General features: G+C 40.8%; 1 protein-coding gene across 3 annotated transcripts in view; it reads right to left on the bottom strand.

Moving 5' to 3' along the window:
• SRGAP1 (SLIT-ROBO Rho GTPase activating protein 1) overlaps window positions 1-24,647 on the bottom strand; it is a 149,941-nt gene that overhangs the window by 119,586 nt on the left and 5,708 nt on the right. Inside the window, exon 2 of one of the 3 annotated variants that reach the window (XM_068934463.1) lies at window positions 8,924-9,004. The exons of the other annotated variants lie outside the window; for them this stretch is intronic. The gene's annotated coding sequence lies outside the window, so the exon portion shown is untranslated. The remainder of the gene's footprint in view (window positions 1-8,923; window positions 9,005-24,647) is intronic. 3 annotated transcript variants of the gene reach the window in all.

The following is a 24,647-nucleotide window of genomic DNA, read 5'->3' as shown; positions in this document are numbered from 1 at the left end:
CAGCAATGTCTTCCTTATATGAATTTAGTCGACGTTTAGGTAAGCAACATATGGCAGAATTTCCCTCTAAGCCAACAGGACTTGCTACACTCAGTGTAGTATCGGATGCCTTCATTTTGGTTTTTATTTGCTAACCACAAAATCTCTCTTTAAAAATATTTTACTTCATTAAAGGCATTTACAGAGCACAATTATCACACTACCTTAGCAAATAGATAGAAAACTTTACTGAAGTCAAATTATAATTCAGGTGAAAATATATCAAGCTATGTTTCCCATTGCTTGCAGCTTTTCATAGGAATTGTCAAGCAGAAGCCCAGGAACCATACATTTAAGAGCAACCAACTTGTGTCCCTCTTAATGCACTAAATTTTAGTTAAATGAAAAGGTTCAGAAAATATAGCATAAATACACTAGGACTTTCCTACAGATCAAGTAAAACCCCTTACTAGAATTTAGCTATGTTATAATAGGTAACTGGCAAGTAAAAAAAATTGTAGGCTGAGACAAGCAGTGCATAGCTGAGCCATGTGTACCGGATTTTAACTTCGGTTGAGTTGTGCAAATCCGTAAAAATCATTCAGAAGAGGAAATTCATCTGATGAATAGAAGTGTGGTTCCTTAGGAAACCAAAGAAACAGGAAGCTTGGAAATGATGCCAAAAATGGTAAGATCCTTGGAAGAATACAGAAAACTACACTCTTCTTAATGAAGTACTTTTAGGATTTACCATGAGCTGCCAAACTATTCCAGCTGGACCAACAGCCACTATGGTCTTGTCTGAACTGGACAGCACATGCTATTATCATCATCCAGAGCGCAACAGATAATACAATTTGAAATTCAAAGGTGAACAATACGCACTTTTGGATAAGAAGTTAAGACATTATTGCCTCAATATGCTGCAAAATAAACAATATTTTCAAGTTGTTGTCCCTTTAAAAGTCTGTGATACCTCGAGTTTTGAGTAACCTTTTCTTTTAAAAGCTATGCTACTTCTTCCCGTTACAATTTAAAATGTCTTACAGTAAATTAAAATAACAAAATCAAATTCCATCTTTGTTAACTATCTCAATTCCAATAATAAAAAGCATGCTTGTTAAAACAATTATGCAGGGAGGATCTGGGAGTGGGGGAAAGACGCAAAGAGGAAAAAATCCATTTTGTTTAGAAGTATCTTTAAACTTGGCCTTATTTAACAGATCATCCAGTCAAGTAGAAACGCTCTGATCTACAAGTTGTGTTTGGCTCCACATGCTGTTTACATACCCATCGGTCTGTAGTGGCTCCAGGGTACTGTTCCGCTCTTTCAAGATAAATATACAACCAAAATATATGTAAAGTGGCACAGAAGGAAGTCTTCATGCAGAAGACACACAAAAAAATCCTTAACAGGTTTACCTCTTATGATTTTACTTGGAGATGAAAGTATTTAATTGGTTAAACAAGTGAGACATACAAGATCCAAGTACTCCCTCAGTAACTTACAAAGGGCCTGATTTAATTGATCAAGTGAAAATTGAACGCACAGACACAGTAGAGAAACAGCTGATGTGCTAGGTTGGTATGCGTAACATAAAAACATGTCAAGTGGGACTGTGCTAAAAAGCAGATTGAGTCCATCCCCCTGCAGGCCCTTTGCATATGGCTCTCATGACAGTGAAGGACTGCAGCACCAGGCTATGAATACTCTGGGATAAAATGAAGTAGTACAGAGACTCTACCAAGCAGAAGCACTGTACATGTGCCATAAGATAACTTTTATTCAGTTGAAAAAAGCTCTTTAAGATAGACAAGTATCATAGAGTTACTGGAGAGAAGCAGAACCCTTCCAGGTGTAACAAAACATTTACTGCTTAGACAAAAAACTTGCACCAGGCCCAAGCAAATCCATTTAGCAATTAAATTAGTAAAAATCACTCATGTCATTGGATTAAAAGTGGAAGCTGTACATGAATTATTCACCTCTCCTTTGTGAGTGCCAGGTGTGGGGAGAAGACTTGCACAGGGTGCACATAAGCAATTAAGAGTCAGTAGAAGCACACTCTTGCCCTTATTCCAGGATGACAAAAGACCACAGTTTGGACTAAGAATAAAAGCATGTTACCAAATTAAAAGTACTGAATCCACGCCAACAAGTACTAAGGAGTTTCTGGGTTTCTTAGATTTGTTTCACCATCATGACAACAGAGTCGCAAGGCAGTTTCTTCAGCTCGGCTCAGGGGCAAAGCGAGCCTGTGCGTTCCCACTACGTAACGTTAAGCATACCTAGAGCATCCTCCTCTAAACACAGCAGGATGTGAGGAAAAGGCCAAAGCCTTTTACTCACTCTCTGAAGATTTCCTGGAAACAGTATGTTTTGTTTTGTTTTGGTTTGTTTTTTAAATAGGATTAAAAATGTAGGTGCTCTATGCTATCAAAATCAGTTGCATAACCCCAGCCTGCACAGTGGTTGTGGCAGGAAGCTCTGATTTTACCAGTCAGACCAAATGAAACACTACCAGGAAGACAGCATTGCAAGTCAGCAGCAAACAGAAAAAGCATAGGATTTTATTTCATTGAAATATTATAAAAATGAAATTTAATTTAAGGAAAACCAAGTATTTTTAATCCTCTACAGCTTCAGCAATGTTTTTAGAGTCAAAATTCAAGTGTTCTTCTGTGTCTTTTACATACTTCATCAACAGCTTATTTCATTCCAATTAGAGAAAAAAGCGCAACACCAAAAGGCACTGAAGTCTAACGTAACATTTTATTTTTCTGAACTTCAGTAAGGCAGAATTTTTAATTGCTGCAACATAGTTACTCTTAATCTTTGGGAGTTCACCCATGCACAACTATTCTTTCATGTGAGTTTAAAAATGCCATCAGATGCATGGAAGCTTTATTGTGTTAAAGGGAAACAATTTTGTCTTGCAGTCCTCTTGGCATCACAGTAAATCCATTAGCAATTGCTGATTTAAGCTTTTAACAGTGGCTGCAGCCGTATCAATTCATGAGGCTGACCTCTATTTTTCTGAATGAACTAAGAGGAAGAGAAAAACGTGGCTTCCACTAAGCTTCCATTCCAGCACAGGAAATCCTGTGTGGTTAGATACAGTATGTGTCATGCTCAGAGATTTCATTCTACTCCCCTTTAAAAGCCAACATTAGCAGCATGTCACAGGAAATTCTGCCTTATTTTCAGTAGTTCATAGGACAAGGCTTCTTTGGAAACAAGGTCAGCATGAATAGAGCATTGCTTCCTTATCGCTGCTAAGCAGCTGTGTTGAGGATGCAAGACACAACACTGCACCGTGTCCCTGAATACCTCTTTTCATAAACTTTAAGCATATTCAGCTCAAGCAGTCAGAAGTTCCTTCATGCTTTTTTATTTTGAGATGTTTATATCACAAGATTTCCAAAAATATTTCTTTAAAAAATGCACCGAGTTAACATTAAGTTAATCTCTGCCTAAATAACAATTAAAAAATCCAACTTTAGCTACTTTCCAACAGATAGCACCATGCAGTACGGAGGAGAAAAAAATGAGCTCTTGGTTGAGTCAAGGTGATGAAAGACAAACTTACAGATGCTGGGCCATCTCTTTGGGAAGTGTAGGATCCAACTCCAGCTGCCCTCCCTCACCCCCAGCATACCACTTTTCTTTAATTTTAAGTCTTTTACTCTATGCCACTCCTAGGCTTTATGTAAAGCTCCAGCTGCAATTAGTCTTCAACTTAATAAGCTACTTATGAAGGCATCGTACACTTAAAAAGAGTGAAAGTAAATTCCAGTTCTTCCTGATATAAAGCACTAACCTCTAATTCATGCCACTGATTTCTGCATTCTTTGTACCAGAATGCAGAGTAACTAAACGACAGCAACAACCCAGTGAGAAAATTGTGAATTACACTGCTGAGTAAGATGCAGCTAATTTCCCCCAAGAGAATGCCCTAAAAGGTTTGCAGTGAGAATAATAACAGCACCTGAAATATTTGCATTTTTTCCTCATGTTTTTGAGCGCAAGCCAAGGGATGGAGGGAAACACGCTTTAAAAGCAGAAGCAATTGATCACACAGAACTATCTGGTAATCAATATCGTGAAAAACACAGGAAGACATTTAACACTAAAATGCCTAAAATCCCCACAGCCAGACAGGCGCGCAGCGGCCAAGGCCCAGACACGGAAAGACAAACAAATCAGTTCACTGCTCTTGGCAGGGGGAGAGGCAGAGGCAGCACACTCAGTCTCACAGCACAGACTATTTGATTGAGAATTAGGTGGAAGAGCTCGGAGGTGAGACTGCCAGCAGCTTGCAGGCCAACAGGAGAGCAACAGCTATCTCTGAGACACAGGAGGCCAAGTGAATGAACACACAGGAAGGGAAGCATCACAGAGCAGTGGGAAACGGTCCTCGCAGTTAAAATAAATCGTAGGCTGAGACGTAAAGCAATACACAGCACCCCTACCGCACTGCATTTCAGTCTTGTTTGAGCTGGGCAGCTCCACAAATATTTTCCAGAAGAGGTATATATATCAAATATAGGCCTATTGTCAACAGACTTATTTTCCTCATTTCCCAGCTGCAGACCTCCTTGGAAGTAGTTCATGAACTCCCAGGAGTCCTCAGACCACACACTGAAAACCCTGGGCTAGTGACAATCCCAAACTGATACATTTGACAATCCTGGCCCTCCTCCTGCCAAACCAGAATGAGGAAATGGCCCCCAGGCTTGAAAATGGTATGAAAAGGGTCTGGGCAAGCAGAATTATCTCAGGCAGAATCTCTCCTTTTCTTCTGAAGAAAAGTCATAATGCAGGACAGGTCACTGGAAGCAAGTGTCCCAAGGGAAGTCACAATGCCAATAAACAGCATACAGAAAGTTTGCTAAATGTTTTAACTCAGTTACAGAATGTGACAACACTCTAAAGGTGATGAGGATGCTTTCAGCTATATCATCAGGTACGGTATAAAATAAAAAAACCCTATACTGTTTTGCTTTTGTAAACATAAAAGCCATTTTACAGTCTACAAAAAAGTTACAATAGAGACTGCTGTGTATGGAATTGCAAACTTGATAAAAACAATGGCTTAGGATAAGAAACATTAATATTATAAAACAAGTATAGTATGGAAGAGCATCAGAATCACTTTAGGCATCTAAATAGGTTATCAGCAGAATATTCCTGTGACACTGGGCAACGCAAATGAGGTTAATTTTGCAGTGTTAACAGCAACGCATTAGGTTTGCCCTAATGTGCAGAATAGTAGCTAGTAGTAGCATTACTCAAACTAAACTCAAAAAGTTATGCTCAAAAGTATTACTTGACCATGACCAGTACCTGACCAATTTGAGGACTGCCTGATTTTCTGTATGTGCTAGGTAGGGTTCCCAGACTGCAGAACGGACTGGGCCAGAAAAATGCTTTCACATACCAGGTAGGTACAAGAGGAGTCCATCTTACGGTCTGCCTGGCCCAGGTGCTGCAGGGAGGTTATATGCCCTACAGCAGGACTAGGCTGGCACCAGGACTGCTGAAGCAGTTCCTTCTGCTCCCAACACTTGCCCAGGCCACTTCCGTTCCTCGGTGGAGCAGCGAGGCTGAAGGAAATCAGATGACTGCCACTCCCAACACTCTCCTCTCTCCAGCCTTCAAGTTCTGCAGTTCGTGGCCCATAAGGAGATTTTGGCAAAAGGTTCAGGATTTGTGAAGTCTGTATTGCTTGGCTTAAGTATACTTAGTCTACCAGCTGTGATCTGTAACATCAGAAACAACAGGGAACAACTTCTGCTCAAGTCACATGCAGAACAAGTTACACTGACATCATGATAAATGCAGACCAGCTATGAGAAAGGAAGGGGTAAAAAACTCAGAAACCAAAAAAACCACCCCTCTCCGAAATAGAACACAGCTTCCTGGAAGTCACTACTGACAAACTGTAATGACTTACATTACGTTTGTTTAGGGGTTATTTGCATGTAGAATACTATAAAACAGGGGAGTAATAGTACTCACAAGAACTGACCCTAAACAAGGCAGCAGAAAACATGATTATAGAAAGCCAGGGGACATTGACTGGAGCCATTAAGAATGACTACTTGCTCAAATGACCTGGCTCGAGGTCAGTGTCAAATTCCTTGTAGTTCTTCAGAATCATGAAACTCATCAATATTCACCTCTTTTTTGGCAACAAGTTTCATTCTTTAGAATCCCTTGTTAACAGAATAATCCATGCAGAAGAAATTTAGAAGTTTCTGGAACAGTCAGACCCATCCCTCTGCAAATGATTTTCATCTTACAGGAAGAATATTCCTCTTTTTCAGTTCCATCCTTGGCACAGAAATATTTAATTCTAGCAACTACCATCCTGAAATCATTGAGATCCTCAGAGGGGGCCTGAAAATTTTCATTTCTGGCACATTAAAGCCTTTAGCCGGATAAGGGTGATAAGAAAAAAGAGAACTCCTTACTATTAAAGTGAGAATTCTAAGCGTTACGGTGTGAATCATTCAGCTAGTCTCCATAGAGGGCTGATATTTCCTGTCCAGGAACAAGCATCCATTTCAACACTGTGGTCACTTGAATTGTAAGGGTTCCCTTGCTAGAGGTAAGCTGATCTGTTAGAGGCTGCAATGGCTCCCATACAACAGAAATCGGCTTTATTGTTTCTCATTGTTCTTCCAGGTAAGAACTATTTTAATCTCACAAGAAGCCTGTATGGAGGCTCTCACTTCACCATAGCAGAAAAGGAGCAAAATGGTAGTTACGACTTTGCTTCAGAAGAAGCAGTTCTATTGAAAGACAAAACAAAACAAACAAAAGAAAAACACATTCATATTGTCAATATGAAGGACTTGTAAGGTTTTGGAGCTAGGAAGTAAATCTTCCATTTTTCCAGCACAAAGAGTATGGCATTCCATACTTTAATGAAGTTACATAACTCAAATAGCGAGACAACTGACAGAACTCCTTCAATTTATGCAAGGACATTTTTAACATTTGAGGAGTAAACACAGAAAACAGCAATTAATGCCCCCAATGTTTTTAACAGCATATAGTTGAAGAGGTTTTCCTTTAACGGCATTACAAAACAGAAGCATGCCTTGTTCAGCACGTTAACAAGCTTGCATTTACTGCTGTCAGCATTAGACCTCCCAGTACAGCCGCCATCCACATAATCAATGAAAATAGTTTGCAAAATGCCACTGTGATATTAGTCAGACAGTGTTATTCACCCAAGGAAAGATATTTAAGTTTAGGAATGAGAGTAGCATTTTTAGCATGGAAACTGGTTTGTCAACAGCAATTCTTCTCCTGCACAAAACCTTCAACAATGCCAGCTCAAAGCAACAGTACACTCATTTATTGGCAGAAAAAAAGGCATCCCTTTGTACCATCAGTTTTGTGCCCTTTCAATAGCAGCTCCAGTGGTAGACTGGTGTGGACAATTGCAGTGACCATCTGTGACTATGAGACAGTTCGGTAGCTGCAAGACTAACTTTGGTTCAACATTGCTACATCTTGCCCTACTGAGTCTTTTATATCGTTTTGAAAATCTTAATGAAAATGGATACATTCAAAGCTGAATAAAAAGAGGTCTCAGCAGGCTTGACCCTAAATCTAAACAATGGAACTGTAATGCCGGCACCATTGTAACAACACGACAGATGTAGGTCGTGCTAGCTTTCATCTGTAGCTGTGACTGATAGCTTGCAATTTGCTGACAAAACGTAGAAAGTTCCCATTTTCATTTGGTTTGTAGGCTCAAATTTCTAGGGTTCAATTAAGATGGAAGATGCACATTTTTTTTTTCCACAGGGAAAATCTTACAAAGACTGTAGTTAGTATGCCACTGACCTAGGGACATTCTTGTCCCAAACCCATCCTGCAGACCTAACTCCAAAATCATTCAGCGCAAAATTGGATTAAAAAGTTTACAAAGCAATATTGTTGGTTAACTAAAGAGGTTAATTCACAAAATCTTTACTGTCAGTACAGATTTTACCAGCTATGGACTAATATTTTCCTGACTGCTTCAATTATGCAATCTAAGTTGTATTACATTTACTCAACTATCTCAATAAATCCATCTTAAACACAGGTGCTTACATCTTCACGACACGTTTTATTTGGACTAAGGTGAGGAAATGGTTTTAGATGGAGGGCTAGGGGAAAAAAAAATCTCCCAATCTACACAGATCATTGAAGAGCAGTCACAAGGAGTCTTACAAGCCATATGAATTTTTCTCAGTTCTCTCCTCCCTGGAAAGACATAGAGCAGTTACAAGAAGCATACAACAGCAGTACAACCAGCTCGTCTTAAAGCTCCTCTGGTATGACAAAATACATCCAGTGAAGCAACACAGAGAAAGGAAGCCATAAAGACAGGACAGCAACTGATTCATGAATTCCCCTGAGTTTGTAGGCAACCCCCTTGTGTGTGTGTGTGTGGCTGGGCAGGGAAAAGGTTGGCAGACTATTGATTTAAGGCACAGAAAGACATCAGGAAAGCTTCCTAGGTCTTCCTCTTTCTCTGGCAGGTAAAGTAAGAAAGAGGTGCTACGTTGCACAGAAATCTCTTCCAGACTGAAAGTAAGCTTTAAGACAGTCGTTAGAAGACCCAGGCAATCTTTAACCAGTTGGTGTCATGGACACATATTTGCATTTCATTTTCAAAGGAAATTCTTTAAAAAAAGCCAAAAACAAAAACACATCTTCCTTTCTGAAGAAGGCCCTTCTCAGAAAACTGGAAGAAGCTTTGTGTTTGCATGTCCTGGTCTTCATGGGAGACTTTAACCACCCCAATATCTGCTGGAAGGGCAACACAACAGAGGAAAAGCAATCCAGGAGGCTTCTGGAGTACATTGATGACAACTTCCTGACAGAGGCGGTCAAGGAGCTGATGAGGGGAGATGCTGTGTTGGACTTCGTACTTACAAACACAGAAGAACTCGTTGGAGATATGAAGGTCGGGGCAGCCTTGGCTGCAGTAACCATGAGATGGTGGAGTTCAGGATCCTGAAAGGAGGGAACAAGACAAATAGCAAGATCAAAACCTTGAACTTCAGAAGGGCAGAGCTTTGGCCTATTCAGGGACCTGCTCATAAGAATCCCATGAGACACTGTCCAGAAGAGAAGAGAGTCCGGGACAGCTGGTTGATTTTCAAGGATCACCTCCATTAAGCTCAAGAATGGTCCATCCCAATGAGCAGAAAGTCAAGCAAGAGTGGTAGGAGGCCTGCGTGGATGAAGCAAGAAGCTCTTGATAAAACTCAGACATAAAAAGGAAGTGTATAAGAGGTTGAAGCAGGGGCAGGGGACACGGAATACAGAGACACTGTCCAAACATGCAGGAATGAAGTTAGGAAAGTCAAAGCCTATTTGGAGTTGAATCTGGCAAGGGATATGAAGGGCAATACCTTCTAAAGGTATACTAGCAGTAAAAGGAAGACTAAAGAAAATGCAGGCCCACTACTGAATGGAGCAGGGGACCTGCTGATAGAGGATGCAGAAAAAGCTGTGGTACTTAATGCCTTCTTCATCTCAGTCTTTCCTGGTAAGACTTGCCTTCAGCAATCTCATGTTCCTGAGACCAGTGGGAAAGTCTGGAACAAGACTTACCCTCAGTAGAGGAGGACTGGGTTAGGGGATGTTTAAACTGGAGAAACAAGCCCATGAGACTCAATGGAATGAACCCACAAATGCTGAGGGAGCCGGACGATGTCATTGCAAAGCAGCTCTCGATTATCTTTGAAAGGTCACGGTGATTGGGGGAAGTTCCTGAGGAAGAAAGCAAATGTCACTCCTGCTTCCAAGAGGGGCAAGAAGGAGTATCTGGAGAACTATAGGTAGTCAGCCTCACCTTGATCCCAGGTAAGGTGATGAGAAAGTGATCCTGGAAACCATTTCCAAATACTTGAAGGACAAGAAGGTAATTGGGAGTAGTCAGCACGGATTTATGAAGGGGAAATCATGCCCAACCAATTTGATAGCCTTCTGCAATGAGATCACAGGCTAGGTGGATGAAGGGAGAACAGTGGGCATTCAGCTTGACTTTAGTAAGGCTTTCGACACTATTTCGCACAACATTCTCACAGACAAATTGATGAAGTACAGGAGAGATGAATGGATAGTGAGGTGGACTGAAAATTGGCTGAACTGCTGGGCTCAAAGGGTTGTGATCAGCAGCATGAAGGCCAGCTGGAGACCAGTCACTAACGGTGTCTCCCGGGGTCAATGCTGGGGCCAATACTGTTTAACATCTTCATTAATGACCTGGATGATTGGACAGAGCACAACCTCAGCAAGTCGGCAGATGATACAAAACTGGGAGGAGAGCTTGATACATCAGATGGCCGTGCTGCCATTCAGAGGGACCCCAACAGGCTGGAGAAATAGTCCAACAGGAATCTCATGAAGTTCAGCCAAGGGAAATGCAAAATCCTGTACCTGGAAAAGAATAACCCCATGTACTAGTACAGACTGGGGCCAACCGGCTGGAAAGCAGATTTGCAGAGAAGGACCTTGGGATCCTGGTGGACACCAAGTTGAACATGAGCCCGCAATGTGCCTCTGCAGTGAAGAAGGCCAACAGCCTTCTGGGCTGCACTAGGAAGAGAATTGCCAGCAGGTTGAGGGAGGTGATCCTTCTCCTCTCCTCAGCACTGGTGAGGCCACATCTGCAGTGCTGTGTCCAGTTCTGGAGAAGAGAAGGTTCACAGGGAATCCTATCAATATGTATAAACACCTGATAGGAGGCAATAAAGAAGACAGAGAAAAACTCTTCTCAGTGGTGCCCAGGGAGAAGACAATGCATGCAAATTGGAAATTCCATTCAAATATAAGAAAACACTTCTTCACTGTGAGGGTGGTCAAACACTGGAACAGGATGCCCAGACAGATTGTGGAGTCTCATCTCCATCCTTGGAGATAATTCAAAATCTGAATGTACAATGTACTGGCCACTCTAACTGACCCTACTTTAAGTGGGAGGGAGGAGGGTTGGACTAGACCATCTCCAGAGGTCCTTTCCAGCCTCAGCTACTCTGTGATTGAGATTCAGTAATTCTGATTCTGTGATTCTAGTACAGCCGAAACTGTGGAAGACATTTTAAAATCTCCATTCTCAAGTAATTGGTATCCCCCTTACGTGAGGTCATTGTTCTGATCCTTGAGACAAACAAGGACAAGCTATGGTCAAGTCAGGCAACAGGAAAAGTTATCTAGTAGCACGCTCCATAAATGCAAAACAACGTCCCTGCCTCTCCTTCCCGGTAACAGCTCCCACATACCAGTTGAGGCTTTTTCAAGGGGAGGGACGGCAATAGCTTTATTCTGCAAGTTAATTATTTGCATGGGATGAAGCACAAGGATGCAAGATGTGGGTCAGGGCAGGACATATAAATAAGCTCCAGGTACACTGTTACTGTGAAGCACCCTATGCAGCTCCTCAAGTAAGTGCAGAACACAGTGCATCTTAAAATGGAGTTTAACGCTCACCCAATAAAACTGGAACATTATACTTCTAGAACAGCCCACAAAAGTAAATTTTGACTGATGAAGGTCACATCCATTCTTTAATGCAAAGAGCTATGCTTTTCCTCTCCAAAAGCCTGACTGAAAGTTCACTGAAGTCAATAGCAGCTTTCCACTGAAGCTGGGGAGTTCTGAAGAACCTTTTTGAAGGTCCTTTAAAGACATGCTATGGATTTTGCCTTGGAAAGTAATCTCTTAGTAGAGAAGGGCAGGAGGCTGTAAAATACATGAAGAGACAGGTAATTAGGAAAATGGAATATCTCAAGCTCTTCAACTATTCGAGAGCTCTTCTGCCCAAACAAGTGGAGTCAATCGCTTCCCAGACAACAGCTGCCTTTTGTCATTGTCAGATTTGGCATCTAAACTGCAGAAGACAGGCACAGGACAGATGGCCAAAGCTTCCTCACTCCCATCTCTTTAAGGGGTTCCTTTAAAAACTCATTTAAGCCAAGAGATTATTCCATTGTCCAACTGCATGTAATAAACCAGTAAACATCAGATAAGGAAACAATAAAGAACAACTGCTTCAAATCTGCCATGCCTCTCCTTTCCAACATCTGATGGAGCAGAGGAGATTACAGTTTATATTTTGGCCAAAGGTCATTTCAGGCAGAAGTTAAGAAACCCTTGAACCTACTAAATATCATTCCTTAAGGGTCCCAGTTTTATAATTTATTGTATGGCTGGCAATTTTCCGAGTCTGCGCAGAAGGTTATTGACTTCAAGACCTCAGCTATATAGAGCAATGTATACTCCACAACAGACCAGAAAAAGATTTATTGTCATTTTTCACATTTAAAGGAAATGCTGCATTGTATTTAGCTTATATAAACTAAGTACAGAGATGAGTAAGGGAGCGATGCAATTACAATGCATGCACAGATATTAAAAAGAAGTATTATAACAGCATAAACAGACTGCTATTAATTTTACATTGCAATATAGATATTTCCTCTTTGAAAAAATAAAGTGATTAACAACCCAAAACCAAACATTGAATAAGATGAAAATTATTTTCTTAAAATATCTTTGCTGAGGGATGAGGAAAAAGGGTATCTTATTTCAAGAGCTTCCTAAGTAAAAATTACTGGTTTATTGTAAACTCAGCGCTTAACTTTGTAAACAGATGTGCTTCTTCCAGAGCTCCTCCACCCCATCCATTGTTTTATTTATTTATCTGACTTAATGCAAGTTTCTCTTAAACAAAGCAAAAAAAACCCCAATTGAAACGCCTATCCTAATTAAAAGTTTCTTTGTTCTATTATGAACCTTACTTGACTGCTGAGTAATACTGCCCAGAAGAACAATACATATTTAAATCTCTAATTCCCACAAGGGAAGAGAGTCCAGTTGGAGCTCTGTAGTAGCTATAACAAACTTGTCTCGGGGCAAAATACTATTTAAAAATATGTATTAATCCAAAGGGATCATTTATTCATTTATTTCTGCTTGAATTTCAGATCATTTAATGGTCTATATCCTGCACCCACTTAATCTTTACCTTTCTAATATTTTTGTACACTTGAATGCAGCTGCGAGCTGCAGTACCAGCACAAGCTCATCAGGTTTGAATTGTGGAGAGGGTGGAAGTAGAGACCATATGGGTTACTTAGGAAAAGGTATAATATAAGAACACACCACAGGATTGGCACTAGTACCCAGAGGCTCCTCCTGGAAACAGATGTGACCTCCAGCAACAGCCACATCTCTCGGAAATGATCACCGTTGATTAGTGACAAGAGGACAAGATATGAAGGATAGCAGCTTTCAAACAGGACAGATTTTGCATGCAAGCATAAAAATGACTAAGAACCTAGTCTCATCCAAATTAAATGCAAAATTCACTTTTTCAACTCAGCTTTTCACAGGCAAACTGCCCACAGGAGCCTGTAGCTAATGGAGCTATTTATCCTGCAGAACAACAAGGAAACAAGAGACCTTGTTCGTAAATTTAGTAATTGGAAGCCACTGAACACAACAGTGACAGGGCTCTATATATCTTCTTGTTGCTAAATATTTGCAGATTTCTACTGAAATAATGGTGCACAGTTCTATTAGGGGGCACGATATAACCTCTTTAGGAGGTTTTCACAGAAACACCTTACAGCTCCTCTGTCTCTTGACCAAGCATGTTCCTTCCCACATGTTCCAAGTACGATCATGCAAGAGGCATGTATGTATTCAGTGACAGGATGCCATCTGCAAGCAGTCCGTAGCCATATAACATGCTGCACATATGTCCCAATTATATGACATGTATTTCAGGTCATATGACAACAGTATATCTAGTTGTTTCAGAAGAAGGAGGTATAAGGCCATAAGAAAGAGGGGCAGAAGGTAGCAAGCAAGATCCTGGCCACCAAAAAAGAGGAAAAGAAAAATAAATAACTTGGCCCACAGCTTGCCCCAACATCCTTCCTGGGGCAGCTCTCCAGATGGAGGCTATTCTGACAAACTGGGTCCAGTCTATGGTCCACAGGTTAGACTACAGAGTATCATGATTACAGATTCAGGGAGTTACATTAAAAAAAAACAAAAAAAACCAGAACCTGGTTAGTGATGTCTATTACACACACAGACAATATTTAGCAACACTATCCTGTTGTCAAAATACTTTTTGTATGAAAGTGCCTAGAGAAATAGCATTTTACATCTATAAAGCAATTCAGCAAACTTCTTTCAAACATGAGTACAAAGCTTTTTAATACTTGCATAGCTTTCGTTTGTAATGCAAGAATCATTCTGCTCCTTCACTCTTCTGTGGAATCAATATTGCAATTTCACAGCTAAACATATTAATAGGGTCATAAGTATTCAGATTATGTAATAAAGATAGTGAAAGTACCCGATAAAATGCTGTTAATATTCATTTACAGCAGCTGGGAAGGCCCTGCCAAATGTTGCTTTACATAACAGGTTGTGATGCTCTGCCTGCATTAAGCTTTCTGATCACTCTTCCTTTATCTGCTATGATTTTGAATGCAACATTTGAGACATTAGAGAAAAAACTTGCTGTCCTGTGGATTGAAAAGTCCTTTCACATACATAAGCATTTCAAAGGTTTAAAAGATTAAAATATCAAAAACAGCCTTGTAGTTACTATGTTTGTACTTTTGCATTTTGAAGTGCAGACATGAAAGCAACATTCACATCATTTATCTGTATGAGCTCCACAATTCCTTGCCTCCAATAAGTTTTAAAAATAAAGAGAGTTTGTTTTATTGTACCATACTTGAGGCATATGCTCACACGATTAAAACATCATTCTGTAAATTCAGAACATCTCCAATACAGTTTTCAGAAAAACCTTGAGCACTACTGAAACATTCCACAACATATGTGCATAGTCCTGGCAGCAGCCTAAATTAATTTTATCTTCAGAGTTGCATCTGAATCAGGTGACAGTCCTTGCTTTATTTCAGTATATTCTCTGTTACACTTACTCAGCTTCTGTATATGCTCTGTTACTCTTAAGAAGTCAGGATTCCCAAAGCATGGGTCAGATCCCACAAGCTCTCAAGCAAGCATAAGCCTGGCACGTGGATGCTGGGACTAGGTCAGAGCATTTTACTGTAAAAAATGATGACTCACAGTTTGATTCATTTGTTTTGCATATTTCCATGCCAAAATTAAGCCCAATCCTGCAGATATTTACGGAGATTAGCAACCCTAGGAAGGTTAAGAGCCCTGATGAGGTCAACAAATTCATGTGTGTAAAGTAAACAAGGCTGTGCATAACAGGACGCACACAGCAGCTACTATACTGCTTCTAAAAGCAATACCACTTTCATTCATCCCTCCGGTCCTGCATTCATCAGCAGCTATTCAGAGCAGTGAATACATCACAAAGCCTAATGCTTTAACTGACTGAAATGTTACAGCAGTAGGTCTCAGGCTTTTCCTGTAGCCAAGGCTCATTAGAGAGAACTGACACGTCCACATGCCAGTGAGTTTCAGCAGTGCTTACCAGCTCGGGTGCCTCTTCAGGAGCATGGGCACTGCTTTCACAAGGCCCACCTCACTGCTCAGGAAACTGCAAGCTAAAGTGAAGAAGGCAACCTGACTAATTACCAGACGCTGACAAACCTCTTGGCCATTACCGGAAAAATAGAACTCATCAGTACTCATTCAGTGCTGCTAAGTCTGCAGTACTTTGATTTGTGTAATGCTACCTTCAGTAACTTCTCCTTAAAGCCCCGCAGACCTAGAGACTCTTTTCAGTACATTCAGTCTCCTGAAATGAAGATCCCTCTTCACCTTAAATGAAGTGCACTTGCCCAAGTCAGAGCAGAAACACTGAAGGTGTTTTCTCACTAGAGCAGGTCTATTGGCAAAAGAACTACCGAAGAGGTATGCTTTCCAAAAATCACAGACCTTTGAGATGAGATTCAAAGAGATAATTCCAAGGTAATAAATACACTACAGTATGAAGAATGACCCCTATGATCACAATAACAGACCAGAAATCCCCACTGCACTATACAACGTACAAGTTATAACTTTAAAATATCCCTTTCAAAAGACTTGCAAATAGGCCTACAAGCGAGGTGAAACACGACCTTCAAGTTCCCCAACTAAAGGGGGATATCAAAACTAACCCTGTGATCTCACATACTGCTGACATCTTTACTGATAAAATGGTAATTTCAGAGATGCAATCTAAGAAAATTGTACGTGGACCTAAATTTACTTTCAAATATCCAAACGCAAACCATGCTAAGGAAAGAAAAACACCACATAATGTAAAGAGCGCATCTTCTGCAAGTCAGATATTACAACTCAGAAAACAACAGATTACATATGAATACTGCAAGTTAGGGAACTGAAGTTTGTAATAAAGTCTCCACATATATTTTATCATTTTATTTTCTGTATTTTTAATAAGCTTATAAGTATCCCTCCTATCCAGTATGTAAGAACTGCTACTGATTCAGAATGTATTAGCTATTTATTTAATACAACATTCATTTACATTTTTTTATTTTAAGGAAAACAATGAATGGCTAGATAAATTACCTGGTAACTGGGTGGAGGGCAGAGTAGAACTAAGAAGAAATTATTCTTTCCAACATAAAATATGCAGTGCAGAAATTCAGAAACGTACCTGAAGGGTCTTCTTAAATCCCTTTTCTTAAATAAAGTTAAAAGTAATTGGAACATTTCCATGATTTCCATCTTCTTGCTGCTTCTGAAATTGAGCTATGGTACTTTGCATACAGCTGTTCAAACATGCTGACTTCACCGTATGCAGTGGAGGTGAAGGACAGGCATCTTATTACACCCAAGGAAAGCCCAATATGCACTAAGTGCCTTCGCTGTTTGATGTAACTCTGTCCTATGAAATGGTTCTGCCGGTGAAATAAGTTGATCGACTGTCATGGCTGATAAAGAGTTCTTCAGGCCTTTTCTTCTTCTTAGAGAAGCACTAAATGCACTGCAGTCATCCAGCTCTAGTTGCTAATAGCTAAAACATTCACTGTTACTTGATTAACAACTGTAGATTTACCTCAGTAACATTTGCAAACCCACTGCCCTTCTTTTGTCCTCAAGCGTTAGTTGAAATAGTTTTTCCACTCTCAAAAAAAAAAATACTCTTCACTCATATAAAATAAGTCAGGAATATTTGTAGCCAAAGATTCTGGTGGCTGTAATGAAAGCCATTTGTGAACCTGCAAGTCAGGCAATTGGAGAGCAGAAACACCATGTGACAGGTGACTAAATATGCTGTACAAATAGAATAACTGCAAAAAGAGTAACTAGAGCAAATATATTACTTCGTGAACCTTTCAAATAACTCTGAACAAACATTTTTTCATAGATTTTCTGCAAAACTAAAGGCAATCTTCAGAAATTGCCCTGCAAAGTGTTAAAATTAAAAATCAATACAAAGTGGTCTTTTTTGGGTACTACAATGACTGTGTAAAATGAATAAATAAGCTATCCTCTGGATATTTCTCCCCTCCAGATTTATAAAAATATGTATTCGTACTTTAGACTAGTTATGCAAGTATCTACAGCCCTTCCCCTCCTTTTTATTATTTATTCAAAAAAGAAGACCAGCAAGACACACTTGCTGGAATATATAGTGAAACTCATATCCCTTAGGTGACTGCTCCAACCACAAGGCAATAGGTTCATAATCATTCTGTAAACAATTAATATTCATTGGGTCTGGGAAAAGGCAGAGCAGCCTCACTAACCAAGAAAACAGAGGAAGACTTGTCCCAGAACACTCTGTTGCCTCGTTGTTAGAGCAATCCCTAGCAAGATGGGAGATCTGCATTTGAGAATCAATTTTGAGTTAAGATGAAAGTGGCAAGGTCTGAATGCAAACTCCTCGTGGGACTGCTCTGATCAGTAGGAAGGATGCACTGCTCAGGCTCCAGTATCGTACAGTTTTCCACATGGCTTAGAAAAAAGAAATTCTTACATTTTAGGACTTCTCTGGTGGCAGCTTCAATTACATCAGCATAGATGGAGGTTAGCATTTATCTCTTGTTTGGGCCAGCCAGAGGCAAGCCAGCTTCTGGTCTATAATAAGGGAACTATGTTCCTGAGATGCTGTGCTTCAAATTATAACCTCTCCCAGCAGTTTGCAGAATAAACATGTGGGCCAGTATATGCAATCATATAAACATACCCACAGACACTGCCAAAGTGAGACAGCAGCGAAAGGGGAACTAAACATGGCATCTGAACGTCAAATGGAGGAGCTCAAGTTCTTTTATGGATTTAATCCCATGGGATATTTTTCACCCTAAGCCTCTTCGAGCCCATACGGAAGACTGTCAAAACTGCTGTTGTAGTTGGAAAAGCTGTTCTCTCGAGCCTGAGCCAAGATCTCCCTCATTACGCAGAGGCCATCCTGCAACCGTCGGGGAATGGCAGAGTCAGGACAGAGCTATCCTGCACGAGCTGGCCAACTGCCAGCTGAGTACGCTTCATACCTCCTTGAACAGGCCCTCCGCCAACCCATCCCGCCTCCTCACTAATCCACTGCACTGCTAGCCAGGCAGCTGCAGCCTGGAGGAATTTCCCCTTGGCTCTTGCTTCAACCATTTTGCCCTCTTGATATGGAAAGGAGGGCTTTCTTGCCAGGCACTGTCAAAGCAGTCACCAGGGATTGTCTAGAAAGGTTTCCCTGAGAGATGCTCTAAAAAACAGGCAAAAGCTGCTGAGTGACTCTTACACACATTAGCTAGTTGGTCTTCAGTGGTCAGAAGTATCCTTGCTCTTTCATAAGCCTCTCAGTACTACATGCCTTGCTGCAGTCTAGGTGATCTGTGCTACCTACCTAGACTTCACTAGTTTTTTTTTTTTTTTTTTTTAATATATAAACAGTCTCACAAGGGAAACAAGTGCTCCAGTTTTCTGCATTTAAGAACAGTCAGCCACAACCAAACATAATTCAGTGTTCACTTCTAGTTTTGTTAAGTTAGCAGGTAGAAGTAGTCCTGGTGCCACCCCTAAACACTACCTGTCCACACTTCTTCCATTAACATTTTAATATTTCTCTTCTTTACTTCTCGTAAGTATCAAGGACATCTCCAGAAAGCCAGACACTGTGTCTCCCTGAGGTCCCTTACTCAAAATGGTTAGCATGACAACGCATTGAAGCCCTGGCAGCAGACGCCTGAAGCAGCCAGATGCCTCAAAGGTGGATTGGAACAAAAGCAATAAAACTCTCAATTCTCACACTCCCTAACCTCTCAACCTCAACAGAAGCCTGAAAAGGTAACATTTTATTCCATATTTCCCAAATTAAAGGCTCTAGTTTTACCAACAGTTTCGTGATATAGAGAGCTAACCTCCTAGACGTCAGTCAAATAGACTTCCAGCAATTTAAGTCAGGTACGAAGAACAAGATGGTTCAAGATGCCACCGGCTACATAATTCTCAATAAAGCCAAAGGATCAAGTTTGCGTGAAGTAGCGTATGCCACCCTCCTTCAAGCACAGTTAAAAATAGCAATGGGAGGTCTGCTTAAGACCACAGGGTTTGACCTGTAACTATAACATCATGGCTTCAGAAGTGGCTGGCAATTAAAGGATTACAATATAGGTGACTATAATCTGAGACGCTCAGCTGTAGATGTGCAGTGACTGCTCAGAGCAGGCTGCTGCGAAAAGCAGTGGTTCGGGCACATGGAATGGCTACAGCTGCCCCGAGGCCTCCTTCACTGCAGACCGAGAGGAGAGGAGCCTCAACAGAAGGGACCTGCACTGGGCTTTCTCATCTCTCCTGTGCAGCAGGTCTTCTCCCTCTCTGCACTTCATTAGGACTTCCATGCCAGAGTATCGGAGCAGATTAACACTTCTGTTCTATTTTCTGTCATGACGTTAAGAATCTGACTAACTTTATGCACCGTTACTTGGAAATTAGGAAGGCACAAATACAGGAAGGCAGTCTTAGAAAAGCACGTAATACATACAATCCTATTACATTGGTTCTTAACCTCAAGTGGTCTATTGGGCAGCAAAGCCAACATATATTAGAAAAAAAAAAGTTCTTAAACATAGAGGCTATCCACTTACAACACAGAACAAACAAGCTAGCTCTCTGCGGTGTAGCTGGTTCTTCACAGAACTGACCTTGTTGGTGCCAGAAACGCAGAGACACCAACTTGACACACGCACAAGCCACCTGTGAACAAGAGTTTATATACTTATCTACTTATCTAAACACTTCTAACACTTCATTATTACTTTAACTACCCTGTAACAAGAGTAGGAACTTTTTTATTTTTAACATATATTTTGAATGCTGGAATACTGTCAAAGGAATAACAGTAACTTTATTCCTATCCACATAGTCCCAGCACATTTTGATACAGAGATCTGTATTACAAAGTATCTAGCAAGCAAGGCGAACGATGATTAGATGTGCTAGACAGCTGCCTAACACAGGGCCCCGAGCTACTACGAACATAAAAGCTTAAGGAAAGGGACTGTGTGGGTCATCAAGTCCAGTCTGCTCTCACAGGCAAACATAGCATATAATCTCTTCTAAAAGATAATGTACTGGACAGTTGGCATCTCCAAAAAAAAAAAAAAAATTTAGTTAACGATGAAAGGCTGAAGGTTTCTGCAGCAGAAAAAGCAGAATGATGTATCTTCTTGTACTATAATATAAAGCAATGAATTAAGCAAAGTGCAGTCTTTTCAATTTCTCTACTGCTTTCCAAAGCAGTAGCTTAACTGCTGAGTTACGAAAGTTTCAGTTTGGATGCCTGCTCATCTTGGAACTGAATGGACACTCATTTGATCTTGTCTCTCTTCTAATTTAAATGGTTTATCCTCTCTTCTTTAAAAAGCAGGTGGAGGGGAAAAGGAGAGAAACAAGGACTGAAGGAAGACACTTGCTGAAAGAACAGAGCCGTACAAAAGCTGTTACTGAATCATTAGCCTTTTGCTGCACTCTGTACTTTGTAAAAATGATCAGATTCCTTTAAAATACTGCTTCAACTTGTTTCTTCCAAGCCATCAGAAATGGAGTAGTGTGTACTTTTTTTTTTTTGGTTTGTCCATGTGTTAAACTAAATATGGAGATGTGCTGATTCGCTGTAACTTTCCAGTGTACATACTTTTGTGTGGTAAAAGAAATCTGCCTCTAATGTTCTAGCCACTTCCAAAGTATCTGCTTCCTGAAAAAGTACACACTACTCAATTTCTGATGGCTTGGAAGAAACAAGTCAAAGCAGCATTTTAGTGTCTCTCAACACAACACAGCACCTATGAACCACTAGCAGACCCTTCATGTGCAGTAATTCAGATGAGCAAGCACTGTGTCAGTTAAGTAGTCTGGACAGTCCATTTATATGAAGCTGTCGTCGTCATTTATGTTTCCCACAATGGCTAATTATGTAAAGGGTAACAATCATTATTTCCTGGAAGTCGTCATCCGGTAAGCCAGCTGCATTTGTTTTTTATTCCCAACAAGGTTTACAAGAAATACTCTACCAAAAGTGTTCTAAATATAGTTTTTGTAACTTTACTTCTATTTCACAACAGAAAAATTAATTTTGGCTAGTGTATTTGAGAAGGTTTTGGTTAACATGCTAACATAGCTCTTGCCTGCTTGTCAGCACTTCTACATCTGTGATGAAACGTCTCAGAGGTTGCAAGTGAAACTGAAACAGGTTTTATCCATCAGGAATAGGCAATATAACCAAACTAATGAAGATATTCTAATGAATGCTTAATTGATGAATGCATGATCATACTATGCTCAAGATAAATGCAAATTAAGCACCTGCACATCTACACAGGGACTCCATTAAAACCAGATCAACTGCGCTATCCTGGACTGGATAGTCAGAAAGTAGCAACACAGGCCATCCTAAACTTATTTCACAGACCTTTATTATAGAGTTAAGTCATAAAGCATACACTGTTTCCACAGCATTTCCTGGGGATAGTTAGTGGTTTTGCTGGTGCTTGTTTCCCAGAGATTTCTTTCTGACACAGGAGGCTGGTCCCTCTTCATACACAAATGTTTCAAGGGAAAGACTAGGAAAAGCATCTTATCTTCCTTTCCACAACACCTATCTCATTAACACACACACAGAGCTGGGTGATTTTATTATGCTAACTATGAATCAAAATAAGCATTTTCTCCTTCCGGAGAAGACAAACTGTTCATTACAATGTTTGCACTCACTGACAAGCAGAGAGTAAGTAATACCAAGTCACTGCCCTTCACATATATAAGCCAGTTCTTGGAAGCAGAATGCTAATTTACTTGGGGTTATTTCTGCAATAAGCTCATGTTTTGTTATAAAGAGATCGCATCTGAATCTCAGCATGTATCAATGATCTCATCCTTCCAACAAGGTAAAAAACCAGGTTTCCAGAGGGTTGTATGGTGCAAGCCAGAACATGGCACCTTGAAATTCAGACTGGCGCACATTTGAACGATAGTCACTTGAACTAAGGAGAGGGAAAGGACTAAGAAGGGATTTCCTCATTCAGTTAAACTCTAGCTAATGGAAAATGCTCAGGAGTACTAGTGTTTTGTCCTAGACAAGATGGATTAGTGGGTGGGACAATAGGTAAAAAGTAATATACCACGTTTAGTCTACCAGGTGGCTATAACAAACTCATGACACATTTCTATGTCTACCAGGAGATAACTTCCACAAGCTGCCGAAAACAGCAGATTCCTGAGGAAGTGGTGTCTCAGGGTTACCGCTCCCATTAGAACAGTTCAAAGCGGATTTGTTTGTCTTAGAGCACTCCCACAGGACCAAGCCATCACACAAACTGCCATAACAGCCTACAGTTGTTTAAAGCCTGGAAACAAAAGAAAAAGAGCAGCGATAAGCAACTCCTTTGGTTTTCGTGCCAGATATAATCTTGAATATAATATATACATATACATAAATATACATATATAAACACAAATATAATGTAAAAGATACCAGCCTTCCTGCCCAGACTGTTGTGCCTCTTGTGCAGAGCATGATGCCTCACGCTCTCAGCTGTCAGCCACCCTTTGCCCTTCATCCCAGCTGTCGGCTACTGCCTGGCCCACCATCCCCATCCTCCTTCACGGCAGAGGCAGCTATGCTTGGCCACTGCGCCTCCAGCCGCTGCCTCTGGATTCTGGTTTTTACTCCCCCCCCTCCATATGTGTAGAGTCCCACAGCCTCCCTGCCACAGGAGATGGGCACAGCGCTCAAGAGACAAGAAGCGGAGCAGCAAAAGGGCACAGGTCACTTCAGGCAGAGCAGGCTGCTTGTGCCTCACGGCTCGTGGAATACCCCGTACAGAGCAAGGACAGCCAGCCAGCTTCGCCTCGGAGGTGGTCAGCACATGATTGGATCAGATGTAGCCCAGGGCATGGAACAGTCCCAGGAAAGTCGGCTGGACAACCAGCAAGGTGAGAGAAGCTGGCCGCAGATGAAAAGCTGCCATTGGAATAAAACCTCCCAAAAGCAGAGGGGAGCTGCACGCCATTCGCAAGGAGTCTTGCTGCATGTTTATGCTAACTGCTGGCAGACATAAACAAGCCCCCACGCTCCAAAGCCTAATTTGCTCCACGAAAGCTGAGCAGTAAGAGTAGATTAGACTCTAATAGGGATTAATACAAGTTAAGGCAGCACTAATCTCCACTGTGGAAACCGGAAAGGTTAAATGAGGAAGAAAAGGCAAAGAGAAGACCCATCCCTGCGGGAGCAGGCTCTTCCACTGACACCTGCCTGGGCCCATTGCGCTCCCCCCATGCTCAGCCCTGACCAAAACAGAGATTAGATGTGCTGCACTGTCAAGTCAGCGTCAGTGACTTCTAATAGGTTGTGTAATGGTCAGCAGGGGATTTCTTATCCAGTCTCAACTGCACTGACCCACTTTTTTTCCACAGCTACCATCCATCACCTCTGAGTGACAGGGAAATCAGTTTTTCACAAAGACAAAACCTAACTCAAGCAAAGTTTGAGGCAGAAAATGAGGTGAAGCTCAGATCCCATTCTGTCTTACCACAGCCACTTCCAAGCTCTAACTTTGATTTTATTAGCAACTAGTACTTCAGTTCATAAAAAGTGACCAATAAAAGATAATAGCAGGCAATTAAATGAACCTTAGGATGATTTAGAACCTTACTATGCAATAGTGAAACATTGTGCAGAAAGTGCATTTGGAAAAGAAAAAAGTTCAAAAGAAGCAATCCTAAAAGGATCCAAACTGCTTCAGATTCAGAGGCAAGTTAAAGCTTTCTTAAAGACTAACAACAGAAATGGAAGTATACACAAGATGACAAGACTTACACATTATATATGCATTATGATTGCCACATTTACTGAATATTTAAATATAAAAAACTTTTAAGAAAAAATACTGGTGAGATAATCCATTCATTGCTTGCCCTTTCATGTGTGCTACAGCAATTAGGACTTTATTCACCTGCAAATACAAGTAAAACATTAAATGTAGTTTCACAGCAGAACTGGGACACACCATCTACATTGTGTGGTCATATGAGAAAAAGATCTGTTTTCCTGACTGTGCGCCATATTTTTAGAGAGGTATAGAAAGAGGTACTTCTTTAATAAATAGGAAGGCTAAGATACCAAAATCTCTAAAGTTCTTAAATCATGATCTTTAGGAAGCCGCCTTTTTGTAGGGTCTCC

This window comes from Struthio camelus, chromosome 1 (assembly GCF_040807025.1).
Source record: "Struthio camelus isolate bStrCam1 chromosome 1, bStrCam1.hap1, whole genome shotgun sequence".
Classification (NCBI taxonomy): domain Eukaryota; kingdom Metazoa; phylum Chordata; class Aves; order Struthioniformes; family Struthionidae; genus Struthio; species Struthio camelus.
Note: the sequence above shows the minus strand (reverse complement) of the source record. Positions and strands in the feature narration are given on the sequence as shown.